The sequence below is a fragment of the Antrostomus carolinensis genome, unplaced genomic scaffold (genome assembly GCF_000700745.2).
Source record: "Antrostomus carolinensis isolate BGI_N321 unplaced genomic scaffold, ASM70074v2 scaffold17330, whole genome shotgun sequence".
Classification (NCBI taxonomy): domain Eukaryota; kingdom Metazoa; phylum Chordata; class Aves; order Caprimulgiformes; family Caprimulgidae; genus Antrostomus; species Antrostomus carolinensis.
The window spans coordinates 128560-134851 of record NW_010290760.1 but is presented as its reverse complement, the minus strand read 5'-3'; the positions used below and the strand labels follow the sequence as shown (position 1 = coordinate 134851).

At 55.0% G+C, this 6292-nt stretch overlaps 1 protein-coding gene across 1 annotated transcript in view; it reads right to left on the bottom strand.

Moving 5' to 3' along the window:
• Positions 1-6292, bottom strand: part of ANKRD11 (ankyrin repeat domain 11) — a 38053-nt gene that overhangs the window by 19223 nt on the left and 12538 nt on the right. The gene's annotated exons all lie outside the window — the stretch shown is intronic.

Below are 6292 nucleotides of genomic sequence, written 5' to 3'. Positions count from 1 at the left end.
TCGCCTGTCTGGCAGTAAAAGGATTTCCCCCTCCGGTGCTGGGGCCACGCTCACCAGTTCCCCCGAGTGCTCCGTGGTGGAAGGCAGCAGAGGAAGGCAGCACTACCCCACTGTGATTAGACACTTGTCTGCTGGCTGCCGCAGCACAGAGGTTAATCCAACTTCTTTAAGCGTTCGGGGGGAAGTAGGTCGCTGGCTGCGCTCCCTGTGCCGGTTGCATAAGGAATGGGGCAGGGATGGGCTGTGCCCGGCACCCAACGGCTCCCAGCGCCGGTACCTGATGGCTCCCAGGGTGTCAGGATACTGGGGCAGAAGCAAAGCCTGTAAGAAGGTCTGAAACATGAGCAGGGAGGATGGAGAAGGAGCTGTTCCCAGAAGGATGGAGAAGGAGATGTTCCCAGGAGGATGGAGGAGCTGTTCCCAGGGGACACGGGCCATGCTGTGCCCCTGGCAGCTCCGCTTCTGGCAGGGTCCTGAGTGAAGCACCGGGAAGGCTCTGGGCTTCCCCAGCCCTGGCCAGTCCCAGGTTAACAGAGCTGCAAATGTGCTTTATTTCAATCTGGAAGACTTTCCTCAGAATCTGATTTTCAGCAGATTTAAAAGGGGCACCTGCACAACGATCTCTCTGCTCAACGGCACCGAGTGCCACCGGCTCCCGCTGGCTGCTCCTTTGCCTCTCAACACTCCCCCAACACCTTGCAGCAACGTGGAGCAAACTAAGAGAAACACGGCGGGTAAATACCTGAGCAAACAGCAACAGAGGTTATTTTACACTAAAACCCCTTTAGCAAGGCTGCACACGTGCCAATCCCTCCATGGAAGCATAAAAACCAGAGGCACGAGGGGATGGGCAGGCAAGGAGCCCCCTGCCACGGTTATCTCACTGCCCATCACCAGAGATGGTGGCTGGACCAGGCAGAGCGATGCCAGCGGGAAGGAAGAGCCCAGCGCCGCTGCGTGCCCGCCCGGGGATGAGCCACACCTCCAGTCAGCTATTTTTAAAGCAGTTCGTTTGCTGCTTTGCTTCAGCCTTTTCTGCAAAGCTCCCGAGCAAAGCTCCAGCCTGGCGCTGCTGCCGTTTAATGTGGGGATCCTGCTCGGCTCTTCCCTCACGCTGACGCCAGCAGGAACTGCCCGCACAAGCTTAAAGGGGAAAAGCAGGATCTGAGCAGAGCTGCGGCTGCCAAACACAACCGGGGAACAGCTTCTCCTTCCTTTCATCACACCAAACCCAGGCTGAGAAAAAGGCAGAACAGGAGCAGGTTCCCAGGACAAAGGGGGTTGAGCATTACCCTGCACGTGGTTCTCCTGCCTAAATTAGACTCCAGGTCATGAGACGCTCACGCTGCTGTAACAGGGAGCACAAATCCAACGAGGAGCACAAATGGGGTGGTTCTGTGGAGGTCCCGGGCAGAAAACCCCCACAGAAACCCCCCCACCCCAGCCCTGACCAAAACGGGAGAGAGAAGAGAGGCAGGGAAGGAAAGAGAAAAGGGAGGTGCTGGAAAATCTTTTCCCAGATTTCTCGAACGTGCAGTGTGAGATGCTGGCAGGCTGCAGGACGGGAGCTCCAACCCGGAGCTGTGGTTGAGCAGCACAGCTCCTCGCTCCCCACGAATGGATCATACCCTGGAATGCAAAAAAGTATCTGTTTAAACTGCTCCGACAGGATGCCACACGCATATAAGGTGGTACCCTGAGGAAAAATACCATTTCCAAATAAGCAGCTCACGCTGAACATCTCAGCGTTGCTCAAAGAAACCGACTGTTGGCTCACTGATGAGTCGGGATTCTCAACAGTTTATTCGCCGAGCAAGCACACAAACAAGAGATCGATGAGAATAAATTAGAAGGGCACAGACAGCAAGAGAGACTGCATTGCACCCCCGAGAGACCACACAAGCCTCTGCCCTCCCCATCCACTGCCTGGCATGCGTAAGAGTGACTCATTTTTACTGCATAGGGCATTAAACGTTTTGGAGCATGTCAGCTCAGAGCTGGGGACAAGCAGGTTTAACCTGAGCGCAGACGCTCACACACGCTCGCAGGGCATCTGCAGAGCTGGACCTCCACGGGCTGAAGGCTGATCACGAATGGAAAGGCTTACAGCAGTGTGATACAGCCACATCCACAGCTCTGCAACTCCCTGAAAGGAGGGTGGAGAGAGGTGGGGGTGGGTCTGTTCAACCAAGGACCAAGGGACAGGACAAGAGGAAATGGGCTCCAGTTGTGCCCAGGGCAGTTGAGATGGGATGTGAGGAAGAATTTCTTTGCTGAAAGGGTTCTGAGGCATTGGAAGGGGTTGCCCAGGGCAGTGGTGGAGTCCCCATCCCTGGAGGGATTGAAGAGTCGTGTAGACACAGTGCTGAGGGACATGGGTTAGTCATAGGGGACTTGTCAGTGTTGGGTTCATGATGGGACTCGATGATCTTAAAGGTCTTTTCCAATCAAGGCAATTCTGTGTCTGATTCTGTCTGTGAATTTAAGGACCAGCACACAGGTCGAGGGGAAGGACAGCAGCAGTGGCGTGAAGCAGCACAGCAGCACGGGCAGATGAACAAGAGGGCAGCAGGGCAGGAGCCAGGTGAACACCAGGCCCTGACCTGTTATTAAAAAGCATAATTCGGCCCGAGAGGTTTGATGCTGTGTGACAGCCCGTGATCCAAACACGAGCCTTCTCCCCAGGCTTGCAGGAGAAACAACACCGTTGTGCACAAGTGTGTAAACACATCTGCTCACCAGAGTGACCACTGGGTAACAAACTGTGGCAAGAGGAACCGGGAGGTCTGTACCAGAATCAACCATCTCCATGTTAAATGAGAATAAATCTGAGAAACCAATTTTCAGGTCCAGACCTTTCATTTCCCATGGAACAGAAAGAGCCAGAGGAGGAAGGAGAGAGGGGAGGAAGGAGAGAGGGGAGGAAGGAGAGAGGGGAGGAAGGCTCCGTGCAGCCGTCTGGCCGGCTCTCCCCTCCTGGGAGCTGGGGGTAGGACACTCTGCAGACAGCACTGATAAAAGCTCTTGTATTAAGGAAAAAGCCATCATTGATAGATTTTTGGTTCACAGAGACTCCGCACACTGCAACCTCTCACTCTGCATGTTAAGGAGGTGATGCAGGGGGGAGAAGGGAGATTTATGGCAGCTCTCGTCATAAAACGACCTGCTTTTCCATGCAGCACTTCCCAGATGGCTGATGCACACGGGGAGTTTCTAAGGGTGATCTGAAGGCTGGTGTGTGCCAGTCGATCCACACTGAACCGGCATTATGGAGCCCGGCTAGAAAGGGAGCAGCTCTGACATTCACTCTCTGCCTGGTTGCTAGGTGAGAACAGTTTCTTGACTATTTTAGTAAAAGGACTGAAATTATACAACCAAAGAAAGACCCAATGCAGCGCAGCCCATTCGAGTCCCCCAGCTGCACGCAGCAGATCGAAGCCAGCAACACAAACAGACACAAATCACAGTTTCGGACGCAGATGTGGGGTTTTTGGGGGTTTTTTTTGTTGTTGTTTTTTGGGTTTTTTAAACAAGCCAGCAATTTGCTTCTCACGAATTCCCTCGCCAGCCTCCCAACTTGTGACTAACGAGCCCGTTCCCATGCCATGTCGCTCACAACACTCGCAGGCATTAAGCAAGCCAGCAGCCAGCTCCAGGAGAGGCCGGTGGTTTAGGTCATCTGATTCATCAAGCCTTTTCTAACCTAGTAATTAGCGTCACATACCATACCCGGGGGATCAGCGTGAAGGAGGCTGAGAAGCAGCACAAGTTTTAAGCTCTGAGGCCAGGTCTTGCTGACCACACTCACACTAGCCCTGGTCCACCAGCAGCACCTCCCCAGCCGGCTACGAGCCCCTGGGCTCCCAGACAGCCCCCCGAAGCCAGGGGAAGGTCGGTGTGCCCAGATGGGCTCGGAGAGCCGGGTGGGTTTTTGCCTCTTCCCTCTTCCCCAAAAAGCAAAACCCTCCTGTGCCAAGGTGGAGCCCTGGGGTGAGCGCTCAGGGGCTCTGCAGAGGGGCAGGGGCTGCTCCGGGGTGCGGCTGCTTGGTAAATAAATATATCCTGGGGTCTAAAGAAATCATGGAAAACCTCAGAAACCTGCTGCCTGGTTGGGATGGGAGCTCAGGGTGGGGACAAAGAAGCTGTTGGACATCCCAAGTCAGAGAGGAGCTGGATGGATGGATGGACATTGCTCCAGCCCTGTGGCAGTACCAGCCCATAGCCAGGGGTCACCAACACCCCCTCCAAACACCAGCAGAGCACGATGGGCAGCTGGGAGGGGTGGCAGGAGAGGGCAAGGGGCTGGTGATGCAAGAGGGATGGGGGTGTGGAGCAATTCCACCAGCTTCTTATCCTCAGCTTACACGTACTTTATTATTCAAGAACTTAAAAGCACGGCATTGTTTTTATTTCTTTTTTCAAAGCAGGATACAGGAACAGCTTCTGGACTTGCACATTTCAGCTCTGGGGGCTGCCAGGCTCTCAGGCCAGATCTTCCAATTTTCCTCCCCATCCCCAGCCCAGCCACCTCTCCCCGCCCCATCGAGCTGAGATGACCATCAAATGTCAGTCCAACCAAGGAACAAGGGACAGGACAAGAGGAAATGGTCTCAAGTTGCGCCAAGGGCAGGCTCAGGCCTTTCCAGCTCCCAGGGAGAGCTCTCGGTGGCCAGATGCTCTAAGTCCCAGTTCTCCCTGATGATGACTAAAGGCCTGGAAACCACATCTCCACCTCGAGCCAAGGGACTCGAGTGACAGCCTGACATGAGCTAAGGAAACAGCCCGCAGTCCGAGTGGATATGATGAATTTTGCACCCTGGACTGCACATTTTGCAGCTGACCTTCGAGCAGCATGCCCTGATCTGGTACCCACGACACGGAGAGTGAAGAACCCGCCCGCTGCACAGCCTGGGTGGGAGGTGGGGAGCTCCCGGCCCCGCACCGGCAGTCTGGTGCCGTTGAGTCAGCCCGTGACTCAGCCCCAGCTCAGCGCCGCAGGCACCAGCACCGCTGAGCCCCGCTCTGCGCCAGCACCTGTGCCCACCTCCCCTGCCACCTTCCCAGCAGGACAGTCCCCTTCTCCCTGTGGTCTCTGCAGGATGCTCTGCACGCTTCTTAATATTAACATTTTCTAATATTTCTTTTTTTAAACGCCTAACCTGCTTTCAGCACAGGGCACAAACCAGGAGCTGCACGAAGCCTCACCAACTGTTGAAATTGCTGGGAAATAAGCTGGCTTTGCTCATTCGGCGGCTGCCAGGCAGCACGTGGGCTCTCGGCAAGGTCTGTGGATGTGGGGTGATGCTGCACGAGCGAAGGGAGAAGGAAGGAGGATAGTCTCAGGCACAGAGATGCTGCTCCCACGGTGCTGGATCTGTGACATGCACAGTCGGGAGGCTCACAGCTTTATGCAAGTTTTTTTTTCCCCTAAAGACAGTTTATTTAGTTAACTCTGAGGAACCCGAGAGCCAGAATTGTTGCTCTAGAAACCATTTTGAAGAAGAGAATTTTCAAAGATTTAGCACTCAACCTACTGTACCCAAACCAGACACTGGAAACCAGTGCTGGCCAGCAGCACCTCCTGCTGCCCACGCCAAGCCTGTCTCCATGCGGGAACAAAGCCGGGCGCTCGCTCGGGGTCCGGGTGCAGTAAAGGAGCTGTGCTGGCGGCGAGCTGCTGCAAATAACAACACACCAGGAACAAAATCTAACAACACATCAGGAACAAAATCGCTTACTTGCTCGCTTCCTGATGCCGTCAGCACTCTGCCAGCAGCACACGCTCCTAAACCAAGGCAAGGAGTGAGCTGGAAGAGCAGGTTCAAGGGAAGGTGGGTGAGCGGCTCCATTCCAGTACGATTGAGGGACTGGGGTAGACCTCTGCCCCCAAACACACATCTCCCCTGGGAACAACTGGAAAAGCCATCCAGGAAGGGACTGGTGCTCGTGGCCAGTGCTGTGAGTGTGCAAGAGATGTAGGTTAACACTTGTGACCTGCCAGTGAGGGGACGGTGCTGTCTGCACCAAGGAGACAGAGGTGACAAGGCGGCTGTCCTGGCGCGGGCTGGCACACCGACAGCTCACACCAGGTCCTGCAAACACAGCAAAGCTCCGACAGACCCGGCTGCTGCCAAACACCCAACCAGGGTGGTTTTGGCCACCCTTCACCGGCAAGGTAAACCCATGGTGGGTGCTCTCCCGCACCACGTGCAGTGCACACACGTCAGAGCTGAGCCAGAGCTATTTGCGGGAAAAATGCAACAGAGACACTGTGCTGTAAGTTTACAGGCTG